The sequence below is a fragment of the Corvus cornix genome, chromosome 5 (assembly GCF_000738735.6).
Source record: "Corvus cornix cornix isolate S_Up_H32 chromosome 5, ASM73873v5, whole genome shotgun sequence".
NCBI classification, from domain to species: Eukaryota; Metazoa; Chordata; class Aves; order Passeriformes; family Corvidae; genus Corvus; species Corvus cornix.
In genome coordinates this window covers 45,522,070-45,535,728 of record NC_046335.1, presented here as the reverse complement: position 1 = coordinate 45,535,728, position 13,659 = coordinate 45,522,070, and the positions used below count along the sequence as shown (strand labels likewise).

At 49.7% G+C, this 13,659-nt stretch overlaps 1 protein-coding gene across 2 annotated transcripts in view; it reads right to left on the bottom strand.

Moving 5' to 3' along the window:
• Window positions 1–13,446, bottom strand: part of RASSF7 (Ras association domain family member 7) — a 44,448-nt gene extending 31,002 nt beyond the window's left edge. The window contains exon 1 of one of the 2 annotated variants that reach the window (XM_019284751.3): window positions 11,590–13,446. The gene's annotated coding sequence lies outside the window, so the exon portion shown is untranslated. Of the gene's footprint in view, window positions 1–2,594; window positions 3,076–11,589 lie in introns of those variants that run through there. The other variant, XM_019284749.2, reaches the window with a different exon arrangement.
• Between the last annotated feature and the right edge of the window lie 213 nt (window positions 13,447–13,659).

Below are 13,659 nucleotides of genomic sequence, written 5' to 3'. Positions count from 1 at the left end.
TGTCTAACAAGGTCTGGTCTATGCCAGGCCTTCCCAGGCCAGGGTCAGTGAGGGAGTTTGTTTGTCTTTCCTTCCCTCAAGACCCATTTTCATAGCACTTGTAGGTGTCCTGAAGCAGAGCATCTCTACTTCTCAACAGCATTTAAAGGGTATCAAGAGAAGGAACGGGCACAGGCTGACAGGCACACGAGTCCTACCATGTCTGTCTTTTCTTTAAGAAGAGACAGGAAAGAAAACAGACCAAGCATTATTTTTCTTGGTGAGGAGAAGGGATAATTTCCTGTTCATGATTCAGTGCTGTCATGTGGAGACAATGACTGTCCTTTATCCTCCTCACAGCTTTGTCTTTAAAACACTGCTCATGCCAGCACACCTCTCCAGGTAAGGTGCAATTACCTGGGAGTTCACTGGCTCATCACTAGCAATTATCCAACTGCCCTGTGTCCCATCAACCCACCCTAATCACTACAGCCCTAAAACTGGCTGCTCCTACAGTAAATACCATCATTAAACCTCTGGGAGTGAATTTACTACCAGCCACAGAGTGATTGCTTGCTGGGGTCACTGCAAACTGAACAGAAGGATTGTTATAAAATACGATCCCACTCAAATAAAAGCAGATGCTATTAGCAAGCAACAGGCACTGTTTATTCCATAAAATACCAGGAAAGACAAGTTATTTAATGACTATCCGGGAAAGTCCTGCCTTGCTTCACTGGGGCTAATGTTCCCAGTTCATAAACCGCCTCGGCCAAATTGTTGGGGAGATACAGAGCGAGCTGAATTTGTTTCTGTTTATGGCCTGCCTGCAAGGTGTGGGTACGTTTTTCCTTCTCTTGGGTTTCAGACTGACATTACTGTTCATGGGTTTAATAAAGCCTGAAGAATGTACGCACCTTAACCCTTCAGAGAAACAAGTCTTACTTCAACTAATTGGGAGCAGGGAGAGCTGTTGGTCCAAGTAGGAACACCGTCCAGTCCCAAGCTGCTCAATTTAAAAACATGATTGTTGAAAAAATAATTTAGATACCCAGTTTGTTTAATTCACCTTTAGTGAATTTTCATGTTTATTTATTTTCAGGTTCATCTAGGTCAAACCTCCTCTTACTACATGGGACAGACATTTTTTGTTAACTTTCATTTAGATACAAAAAGCATCACTGATTCTCACTGATCTAGTGACTGGGTTTTCTAGGCAAAGCCTCTGCTGTAAGCCCACCACTCCAAAATTGTAAACTTTGGCAACACTTCAGTATGCAGGATATATTTTTTTTAAACTGACAACTTGTGCTACATATTCCCATTTAAACAGTGAAAAATGATGTATGTAACAGGCATGACCCTTTCCCTCTCTTTAATCTCCCACAGCCCTGGGACAAGCTGACTGTGCTAATCTCACCCCTCCAGGTCATCAGTGCGAATCCAGGTCAGCAACAACACGTTGCCAGCAAAACCCTCTCTGCTCATTTTTTGGTGTCCCTCTGCCTTTCCCTGCCACTGGCATGCTGAGGAACTGCTCTTCTACTATGATACTAGGAGGGATCTCCAAGTCTCATCATGCCTTTGGGTCTGTGAGAAAGAATTGTTCAGGCAGGTCTCAGCCCTGTGCCCTAACAAATAACGCAAGCTGTGATCCAAAAGGTCTTGGATCACATCTCCCACTTGCAGCAGGAAGACCTGAATCGTGATACTGCTTTTCAATGTGTGCCACTGAATCCGTGCAGGACACCAACCCTTCCACAGGCTCACCATCTGCCACTGAGCCAGGAAGCTCCTCCGGGATGGCTGTTACCCCGTGCAGGTGGTTTCTCATCTTGGACAGCTTGGACGTGCCCCGTCATTAATGGCTGGCACACATTTTCACAGACACAGGTATGTCTCTGCTAGTTTTGACAGGTGCAAAATGGGCTGTGCTGAGTGCTGCCTTCCCCATGCCGGCAAACTCTTCCACCAGCCAGCTCCTCGTATCTCTGCTCGCATCTTCCAGGTGGAGGAAAAAGCCTTTTCTTTACAGCACGCCCCCGCAATGCCCTTTGCTTTCCTGCACACAGCTGAGCCCTGGGGCGCCCTTCCCTCCTCACCCCCCAGCTCCAGAGGGACGGACATGCGGGTGGGTTGCGCTGAAGCAAAAGCAGAGCAGCTCTCTGTCAGCAGGAAAAACAGTTTCATTTCAATGTAGCCATCTTCTAGCGCATCTCAGAGCCCCGGGTGCCCTGCAGGGCTTTTGTGAGTTTGATTAATCAGGCGAACCCAAAACTAGCCAAAATCACTTGCTCCGTCCTCTTGGGGCAAGAGAGCTGACCACACAACTGTTGGAAGGTCCCTTGACTTCCCCCCTCCCTGCACAGCTTCTCCCCAGGCATCCCTCCCACAAACACCACTGAACGGGCACTTTCAAGACCCCCCAAACACCAGCGATTCCCCCCTGCCCACTCCCAGCTGCAACCAGCTCCTCCGCTGCCTGTCTGTGCGGGAGCGCAGGTGCCGCCTGTGCGGAGTCGCAGCCGGCGGCCACCTGACACCCGCACCGGCTGTAGCTCATCCCAGCTCCCGGGCTGGGGCTGGGGCACGGCCCGGCACCGCGCACAGGGTACCTGGAGGAGAGCCAGCGGCCCTGCGCGCTGCTCCTCGCCCGCGATGCCTCTCGCTTCCCAGCACCCGCCGTGCTCCCGGAGCCGAGTGGGGACGGGAAAGTCTGGCTCCTCTGCTTCTCGTTGCCAGGACACCTTGGCGTTCAAACCTGAGCTGGGACCAATCAGCCCCGGGGCTGGGGAGCACCAGCCCCACGTCATCCACTGCTGGCGTTGATTTGAGCGAAAAAGCGTGACAGCGGTCACAGAGCCCGTGGGGAGCTGCCTTTGTGCGGGTGGGCTCTGCCCCCACCCCTGCCGCTTACTGGAAGCCTCTTCTGTCGGCCTGCGGAAAACAAAAGAGCCGTGGAGAAGGGAAGGGAAAAGAGCACTTCTCCCCAGCTGCCAGAACTGCGTTCGCAAGCCTGGGTTCTTCTGCATGTCCTCTTTCTCCACCTCCCGGCTTCGCACCACATCCCGGTGGTCACCTCACCAGGGACAGCCTGCGCTCAGGTCACCTCTGCCCGGGAGCGATGGAGCTTCCTCAGCACCGGCAGTGTGCTCCTTGTGCCCCAGCGGGGCCGCCTCCACCTGCCTGGCTCTGCCCCAGACAGTACAGCGTGGGCGCGGGCCCGCAGACCCACGGCTCCAGGGATGCTTTCTGGCTTGGCTGCAGTTGCAGGGGCGTTTTTTTCTCCCAGCCAGCCCCTGCAAGATGGTTTTGACGGAGCCCAGAACTGGAGCCTTAAGCCCCTCATGAGCACAGGGGACGCAGGTGCACAATGCAAACAGTCCATCCTTCGTTAGGGAAACTTTCCTGTCTGACCGTTCAGGAAGCACTCTGGCCACCACACTCCCGAATGGTCAGACAGGAAAGTTTCCTCAACACCTTGGTGCTGGCTTCTCTACTCAAACACATGCAGCTTCTGCCAAGGTGCACACCTGAGTGAAAGATGCAGCCATCATCTGGTTTCCTGCGGTGCTGGAGGTGGGAACTGGTACATTTTGACTCCCCACAGCCAGAGAGGGTTCTTCCCAATCCACCAGGCTCCTTCCCAAGGTGGGGTAGGTACAGGTGCCTAGGTAGATTCTGAAGAAACATATCCACATGACCTTGGTGGTGGTAGAGGGTAGACAACAGCAACGCAGGTATCCTGGCAGAGCTTCTCCCCTCAAGCCCCCTAGACCCTCCAGCCCAGGCATCTATGTTCATCTCCTTCCTGCTCATGGGACAAAGTTGTAGGACAACAGCCTCCATACTCAGATCTCATGCTGAACCTCTGGGATAAGTGTACCTGGTTTCTGCTAACCCTGTTCCCTGTCATTTATTCTCCCCAGAAGAAGACCACTGAGGTTTTGCCAGCTCACAAGAGAAGATGACCTGAAGAGGGGTCTGAGCATGCTGGAGGGTGGAACCATAGGATCAGCTACATGTAGTGCTGTGCCTGACTCACTTCTCCATTATACCACATCCCAAACACTCATTTCACTCCATGAATTAGCTATGCTGCCGAGGTGCTATCCACCCCCATTGGCCAGCACTCGGGCTGGCTTCCTTGCCACCCCACGCCAGCAATTAATGAATCCAGGCTGGCTCCTCACCCCACTCTGCCCTGCAGGCGGATGTGGATGAGCTGTAGAAGCCTTTTCCCAGTGGACTCACATCTTGCCAGTACAGCACCAGGCAGCCTGACTGCCTTCCTTGCCTTGGGGCTCAGTACAGCTCCTTGTGAATGAGGTATGATTTAATTAAGGACACTGTTCCTGCAGAAGATGGCCCGTGTGAGGCTGTAAAGGTCTTGAACTCATTAATTTTCAGGACATACCTGCAGTTAATTTGCGGTGACTTTATAGAGCAGACAAGCGCAAAGGGAGGTGTCCATGTGGCTCTGAGGTTGCTCTGCTCATCCTCAGGACCAAGCCTCCAGCAGTGCTGGTTAGACCATGGTTACAGATGTCCCTTGTTTGGCTCAGATACTGGATTTCCCCATTGACTCGATGCAGAAGAAGAAGGCGAATGACAATCACAGAAAGTGATGGCATGGATTGCACCTCCTCATTAGCTCCATCTCCCCACTGCCATACACAGAGCAGGAGGGTGAAAACATTGACATTTCTGGCAGCTTTCCCAAAGGGAACAGACAACATGGCAGGAGGTCCGGCGTGGGTCAGTGTGGAGCCAGGTGGGTACGAAAGGACTTCCCTATCAGTGCTGTCAGTGCTTTTAAGAGGAGGTTACAATGGCTGAACAAGGCAGTAAGACCTGGCTGTCTGGGCACTGCCATGGTGTAGCAACACCCATGAGAAAGGCAAATAGCAGCCCTGGCCAGCAGTGGGGCTTGGGGACAAGGCTGTCAGAAATACTGAGCTGGGGTTTTCACCAGCATTTCTCTCGTGGAGAAAGAGCCATTTCTGCACTCCTTGCACATGATTTAGAAGCATTCCCCTTTATCCCCAACTCATTTGGTCCTCACCTAAGACAGGAGTGAACTTCCAGCCCTGCAATTTGCCATCTCTTATCTCAGGCTTTAACGCAGGCTGATAATCTTGGGCCCCAGTAACCTGGGGAGATTTTCAGTCAATGGAAAAATCCCACTTGAGAGTGATTTCTCTCTCAGGCGACTGACTCAGCCCCTGGAGGTGCCATCTTCCTCCTCTGCTTAGGCAGGAGCCAGGTATAGTCAAGTGCCTCATGTTAGATGGGAGAGGAGTTCTGCCTCTAGGCAGAATCAAAGAATGTGAGATATCAAAATACTCCAGAGGGCCTGGGCCTCACTTCTTGGCTAGGAGCCACCCCCCAGCAGCCCCACACATTTTGGCCAGGCATGGGCAGCACTGGTGGACTGCATAAGTGAGCTCAGCTCCCTCCTCCAAGCAGGAGTGAGCAGCTCCTTCAAGAGCTGAAGATACTGCAACTGCCAGCACAGGGAGGGAGCACAAGGTCCCCTTTTGCACAGCTCTCCTGCAGCTGAGCTGTCAGCAGAGCTGTTGTGTCTCTGGACAATGGACATCCCTCCAGACAGCTGGGACATCTGACCATGGAACCTTTGAAAGAGTTACAGTGGAAGGAAGGCCCAGCAGAGGCTTCCTCCACCACGTCACTGTAAGTGTCATCAGGCAGCAAGGCTACAAGATAGCAATGGAATGTGATAAACTAATCCAATGGTGGGGCAGAGTGAATGAAACCAGTCAACCATCCAGGGCAGAAAGCGTCCAGTGGCTCAGTTTTGCCCCTTCTTGCTTCTCCAAGCAAGATCTGCTCTGCCTGTATTTGGTGCAGGTATCCCATCCACAGCCACCCAAGATCACACATGCTGACCCAGTGACAGCTGGAATAAAACCATGTCCGGATGCAGCAGCACAGAGTGATTTCCCTTAAAGCAGTTACTCCTTTGGGAACTCCCCAAAATCCCCAGCTAGCCACCATCAGAGCTGGTGGGCTGGTGGAAGCAGAGAAATAAGTCCGTTGTTTCTGGAGGGGCTGGAACAGGGCCCAGCAGCTATTGATTCAATTCTTCATTCACTGCAGGTTTGAGTGAAGCAATTCAGAACCGTTCCATCAATTCAAACTTGCATAATAACATTAGCCAAAAAACTCAGGAACTTGGTCTATCTTTCCTAGCAGATTCTATTACTCTGAATCATTCCCTGAGGAACAACAATAAAATTATGGTGGCCTGATACACCAAAGCCAAAAATCCTAAAAGTCTAAAAGTCAAAAGTTTTGTTATCATTTTTCTCTGGACAAGAATACCTATGAGAATGTGCCAAAGACTCAGTTCCCCGCCTTCCCCATACCTCGAGTAAATAATATTATAAAAGAAGAATAAGAATAAAGTAGAATTTATAGGTATTTGATAAGCACATTCAAAAATAATTAAAAAAAAATAACACTTGCAACCCCTTTTCAGCACTTGGACCAGCCAAAGCCAAGGAAAACGACAGGGCTAAGGAGGAATGTTGTGTGGGCACTGCCAGTGTGGGAACAGTGTGCAGGGTGGAAACCGTGATCCCCACATTTCCACATGTACACTGCACCCTTACAATAGACTTGACACTGTGTGTTTTCTCAGTCCAGTAACACCTCCAACAAACCTATGTCCATCTCCACCCACCCCTGCTCTCAGGTGATCATCTCTTCTATCCCATACTTTTGGCTTAGACTGTGTATTCCTTGGAGAAGCTCCTCCAAGGTGATATTCTCCTTCTCTCCCCATTCCCCCTGAAGGCTTCTCCTTTCCCATCAGATTTGTTTTTCCGCATGGCCAGTGGGAACCGAAATGAGGGTAAACACACATATTCATGCATGTCTCCATTCCATATCTATCTGTCTCACAGGTAAGATGCAAACCCTGCTGAGAATAACAGCTTTAACCATGGCAATGCGCTCCAGCAACATCAACACAAAGGCACTGAGGTGGTAAAAAGGCTGGAAAAAAGAATGAAAGGAGGAGATGAACTGGGTCCATTGAGGCCTGTTAAGAGCCAGGCAGATGGATCTGGGTTGAGCAGCCAGTTAGTAGGGTTGGTACCTCTTCTTCCCATTTTGTCTCCCTTTGTATTTACATCTCCTTTTGTACTTAACATCTTGCTAAGTGGAGGTCTTATTCCACCACCTCTGCCCGCACTGGGCTTGACTGACCTGGAGGGGAGCTTCCTGCCTTGTGCCCCAAGTTGTTGTAAAGAAATGTTACAAGTGAAGATCTTGGCTGCTTGAAAAATCACAGTGCCGCATCACTGCATGGCCTGACGGAAAAACCAGACCAGTGGTGAGGTGCCACTGTGTCAGCTCCACCCTCCTCCTGTGGGAGGAGCTGCATGGCTCTGGCCATGAAACCAGCAGCCCCTTCTTGGGATATGGGGTACTCAAGCCCCTTCCACGCCAGACTCCATTACCGTCTTGCTGTGCTCATAGGACAGCTTGGAGCATACCTGCTGGCCGGAGAAACCAAAGCACTGATTTACTCATGGAGAGGACAGAGATCATTGCTGGTATGGAGGACAGAGGTCATTTCAGCTGTACAGAAAGCACTTGAAATGCAATCAGGTCACTCCTGGCATGCTCAAAGCCTCCAGTGAAGACTCTGGCACTGTTACGAGAGGCTTGAAGGCCAAAGGAGCAAGACTGATGGGAGGTGTGAACTGCATTTTCCAAAGACGATGAAGAGGAGTGGAAGGGTTAAGTGACCCACAGTGACAGAAGTGGTCAGAGCCCCACTGCTGTTTCACCTCTCTTGTAGTTGCTAATACTGTTTAAGACAGCCAGAAACACAGGACTAGCACCTGATCTGGGTGGGAGGTGAATCTGTGCAAAGCAGCAGACTTTTCCTAGCCACAGCAGAAATGTCATAATTTCTGGATGATTTTGGCTCTATGGTGACCTCAGACCTGATGTGAGTTGTTTTGGTTATTTTTGGTGAAAACCCAACGAGCCTTTGCAGCCTGCAGAGTGAAGGAGGTGATGATGACACTGTGTACAGACAGTGACACTGGAGGGGACATCCATGGCTTAGAAAAACTGTCCCCTTGCAAATCAGTGAGAGGGGGTGAATTGGAGCAGTGTGGGGAGAGGAGCACCTTCAAGGGAAACTGGTTAGCGAAACTGGTTAGAGAAGGGTTAAAAGGTTTTAGTGAAAGCACAGGAGGGACTAAATGGATCAGAGAGTAAAAATCCAATTAGGAGATCTAACAGGAAGAAGCCAAGCCTTGAAACAATAAAGATAATAGTTTTAGCTGCCAAAGAAAAGATTAGAGTGAGAGCAAATTTGCGGTGGGGCCAGGAGGAAGGAAAAACTGTAGCAAAAAAAAAAACAATAAAAAAAATATAAAGAGTTACTAGTCCTCAAGACAGATTCACATGACAAATTCACATTACAGCCTCACCTACAGCAAAGTTCATCTCGGGACCCAAACTGTGCAGCTGGTTCTCACCTCTGTAATTGGCTGAATGCCTTCAAAGAAGTTTGAAGTTCCAATTTGAGCCCATCATGGTCTTATCGACACGAATAGGCTGGGAGTGAATTGACCGCAGTGAGGTTTGGTTGCTTATTTTGCTTTGCTGTGTTATCATGTAAATACATTTTACCTGGGATAAAAGCCAAGGAAAGGAGCTGGAACAGCCCCAAAAGTGTTCCCTTCAGCTCTCAGAAAATGCCAGGCTCTCACCTACAGTCCCTCAAACACCATGGGGTCTCTGCAGGAAAACCAAGCAGATTTCAAATTGGGAGGATGGATTTGCAGTCAGGAAAGAGACCCAACACTCATAAAAACACCCAGATGACACCTCTCCTCTTCCAGAGGAGAAAGAGCCCTGGATCAAAAACACCCAACACAAGCTCCGAGCTGGTGATGCGTGGTATGCACTGCCAATTACTTAAGCAAACGGGATCACAGGAGCTGGCACAGCCTGTGGCCAAGAAACAGCAGCATCTGGAGGGAGCAAGAGCTGTGGGGCAGGCATGCTTGCCAAGCCACTACACTGACCTGTGCCCCAAAAGGCACCTCTTTGAAGCCTCGAATCCAAGATGTAATAAGGCAACACGGAGAAGGGGATGAAGGAGGATCAAAGGTCTGGAGGAGCCTTCCTGCAAGCAAGGACTTGTGCACACCAGGACTTCTCAGTCTGGAAAAGACATGGCTGAAGAGGTTATGGTAGAGGGCTACAAAGTCAGGCATGGCCCAAAGAAGGCTGACAGGGATTGGCCTCTTCCCAGTGCAAAAAATGGGGCAAATTTCAGAGCAGGGAGGTCCTTGTGTGGTGGGGGTCAAACCTGGGGAACTCCTTGCCCAAGGATGCTGTCAGCTGTCAGTATTTGCATGAGTTCAAGGCAAGACTAGATGAGCTGATGGAGAAAAAATAATCTGGATTAATAAATGCAGACAAATGCTGTTTAGGAAGCCTGTGGGACTGCACTCTTGACCTGTGTTAGTAGCACATGGTGAGGGGACATATGGGCCACACTCTGCCCATGTAGACCTCACTCCTGGAGGCAATGACAAGGGGTAAGGATCAAGGGAGTGCTAATCAACTTACCCTTGGGAGCACCTACTGCTCCCTGAAGCCTCAGGATGCTCAGCAAATCAGACTCTTGATCTGGCTTACTGCAGGAGTTTTACTTCCTCATGGCTAAACAGCCCCATGGATCCCAGCCTTGTCCCAGGATCAGAGCTGTGCTACAGTTTATCAACAGGAAAGCAGAACACTGAGTGATTTCTCCCTGTAGTGTGTGTCCTCAGCCTACATCAAAGAAACTCAGCCACAGCCTCAACCAACTTATTTCTAAAGTGTGACTTACTATACTTAGACACAGAGGTCCTCCCACTGAAGAATCCCACCATGCCTTCAGAGGATCATCCATCTCTCACACGGTTCAAGCTCCATCTCCAAGCTCATGTGATCCCACTCAGTCCATGGCCACAGCCGTGTTCCTCCACCACCAAAAGCACACTGCTCACATCAGGCGGCACAAAGCCACCCACCTTCCTCCTCCCACCCCCTTGTCAGATGGGAACACAGTCTTGCCAGCTCCCAGATGGGAAGAGGAAACCTTTGCCAGCCCCATGCCAACCCCAGGGCAGCAGGTATCCCTGCCAGCTTCAGGTGTACTGAACCATATTTGCCAGCTCAGGCAACCACAGAGCTTTCATGTTTAATCAAGTGAAGGCTGCAAGGGCCTGGGGGCAGTAGATGGCTGGCTGTAGGTCAAGATGCCCATGTGCTCCTTGTCCCTCCCACATTATTTCTTCCTCAGCCATCCCTACGACCTTCCTCGGAGTACACATGATGTGCATGTGGGATGTGATGTCAAACCAGAAACTGCAGCCTGGCTTTTATGGCCTTGTGGGATCACCAACCCCAATAAGAGCTGCCAGGCACCAGCCAAACCCATGTTAGGTCTGTATCTTGTGCCTATTGGGAACCACCTCATCCTGGCACACAGAGGACCTTGCAACCTCAGAGAGGTCTTTGCAAGTTCTCATGAAGCCAAAAAATGCCGGTGTCCCTGCTTGAATTATATTTTGCCAGCTCAAGGACCCCAGCCCCAAAGCACAGCACTGCAGAAGCTGTGGCAAACCCCTGTCCCTGGACATCCTGGGAAGGGCACAGCAGAGGAGAGCTGTTTGTACTGGAGCCACTGCACTCCCTGCGCAGGATAGAAATCTTGCCTAAGCCAAATGTTAATGAGATGGCAGAAGCTCTGGGCAGGCTTTGTGCTTTTTTTCCTCCTGGATTAAGCAGCGGCATGTGAGGATCATGGAGCTGAATGGCTGACAGCTGAAGGTTAACATCAGGTCAACAAGCCCTTTCTTCCTGCCTTTCAGTTCTGAGACCCCGAGGTGGGAGGGTTACCTAAAGCAAACATTTTTAAAAAGACAGTTCTCATTTCTTCCCTGTCTCTTTCCCTTTCTTGCAGAGGAGCTGCCCTGGGTTTGAAAGCCAGATGGGATGCTGCTTTTCCATGAGCATCAGGATTTGGGAGCAATGGCAAGCCATGGCTGTTCTCCCATCTGAAGTCCACTGGTCTCCCTTTCCCAGGACGAGCTCACTCCTACGCACCTGCAAGTGTCTGCAGGCACCTGAGCTGTGTGCAGAAAAGCAGGCTTCAGCTCCTGACTCTGCAGCTGATCTCCTGGGAGATGCCAGGTGTGTTGTTCACAGCCTGACTCAGCCACCCTTGGATTTCCTTGTATTGCAGAAGTGTAACCGAGGTCTGCGCTCTGGCGTCTCTTCTCCAAAGCAAAGGTCTTTGCCCTCCCCTCATCATCCTCTGGTGTGTGCCAAGATAGTGACATTCCCAAAGGAGTGGTGGTTTCTGTTTGATCACCCGGGTGGTACCACAACTCAAACACCACAAGTGGCTTGTTTCCCCCCATCCTCCTGTGCAGAGGGCCAGAGGCTGCCCTGGCCTGCTCCCAAAACCACCCATTCTCATCAATGGCATTAAGGACAGTAGAGCAAAACATGGTACCTTAAGGATCTTTTTGCAAGGCAGAGTTTGATGACTCAATTACTACGCACCTTTTGAAGCAGTGTTCCAACAGCTGCACTGGATGGGGGGATCCAGGGCAGTTTCTCCTGCAAAGAGAAGTGACTTGGGGGGGTTTTCCTGAAGGGATCCAGCTGGGCAGTGAGGAAACTTCAGAACAATGGCTGTCCAAGCTACACCCAGTCAAGTGTGCTATGGGGATGAGAAGAGGTTTCCCAATGCTTCCCGCTGCCTCTGCTATGGATACATCAATCCTGAGCAGTCAGAGAGTACTGAGCAGCTGGGAGAGGAGGAAGAGGGGAAGGAACAGGAGGATAAACATGTCATAAACCACCACAGATGCTTCTGTCATCACCTTCTGGCCACTGCTTCAAGCCTTGCTACCATTCAGATGTTACACTGATTTAAAGCTGTTGGAGTAATCAAAGTGGAACAAATTTCCCAGTCATTGTTTCTTCACATAGACACAGGCACAGACACACATACACATATATATTTGCAGACACACACCTGTAAAATGGAAGCATGATCCTTTACATTGCCATAGCTTTTTCTTGCCTGGGAAGGAGGTACCAGTACAGATTCTCAAAAGATGTGTTATCAAGAGTTGCACCCCTTAAAAGGCAAAACTATTTCACTTTCAAAACACCTGCTACATTTCTGATTGGTTTTTACACCAATAAAAATGTCACATGTCCTCTTGGAAAATTAATCCAAAATAATTTATCCAGCAATCTAAATTAGTGGAACTACATTAAGTCTTGCTGTATACACTCTCATCTTAATTCAGGTTAATTTGTAATTCTTTGAAAAAATCCTTAATTAAATTGAAGGGATCATTAGTCCATTATGTTCCAAATAAGACTGTCAAATACAGCTCTTGGCTGATTTTAAATTGCCTGTCATAATTACACCAGAAGAGAAGCACCTGAGAGCTTCCCTCTTCTTTGGGCAGCCAAGAAGCCCTCAGGGTCTGTGAGGGGACTTGGGGACAGTGATAACACATCCAGGCCGTTTCTTTAAACCTGGTGCTGTGGACAGAAGCACGAGCACTTGAGCAGAAAAACAGACCTTTTGGGCTCTCTATCCTCCAGTCTCAGCCTCTTCCCACCTCCCCACCACCTGCTGATCTCTGATGGAGCTTAGGAATCGCTCACTTCCTAAGGGTGTGTGGGGAGGGAAAAAAACCCAATGCAAAACAAAATTGAACAGAAGTGCGGTTGACATGACATGGGATAATTATTTGGACAAATGGAGGACAGAGAGAGTTGTTTTTGCTGGAATAGTCAGTTGGACAAGAAGAAGAATTTCCATAGAAAAGATGTTTTTGATCATAGTCTGTGATATGGGTTAATAATGCTTTGTTGGACAGTTTAAAACAGGTCCCTTAGACGCTCTGTGCTGGTAATGCTTTTCAGTAGAAGTAAGCAATGCTCAAAGAGAGCTACGCAGTCAGGTAGGGACTGAAACAGTGAGAAGTGCTGGTAAAGGAATTTGGATTGTTTTACCAAGGAAAGGGAGGGCTTTCAAAACAGAATGGGCTGTGATGGACACCAGGGTTGGTGCAGGCAGAATGAAAGCAATGCTCTGCACTGGGGGCAAGGGTGCTCTGGGCTAGAAGGGGGAAAACACCTCTGTGTAGCTGTCAGGATAGCAAAAACAGTGCTGGTGCTGCACTGGTGGGAACTGGCAAGGAAAAACTGTCAGGAGAGCCAGGACAGGGCTGGGCAGCATGATGTCACCTCCCCATGCCCTTTCCCCTTGCTCCTTTCCTCCCAGCCCAACAAAACCGCATGTTTTGTTTGACTCAGGCGAGGAAACAACACAGGGGATTAGCTGCCTGGTATCATGACAAGGCAGGTGAGAGCAAACAACAGCAAGGAGCTTATCATGAACTTATCTTTGTGTTTGGAGCTCATTGTTGCCAGCTGGATTTCACTCACTGACCATGTGGTTTGTATCACGGAGGTGCTGCAGCCTGCAAAAATGAAGGAACAAGGAACAGTGATGGTACCCAGCTCTGAATATTTCCATTTAGATCAGTGTCCCTCAGCCTTGAATAGTGTTGCTAGCTGATGAAGGGAAGGAGACTTTTCCTAGAG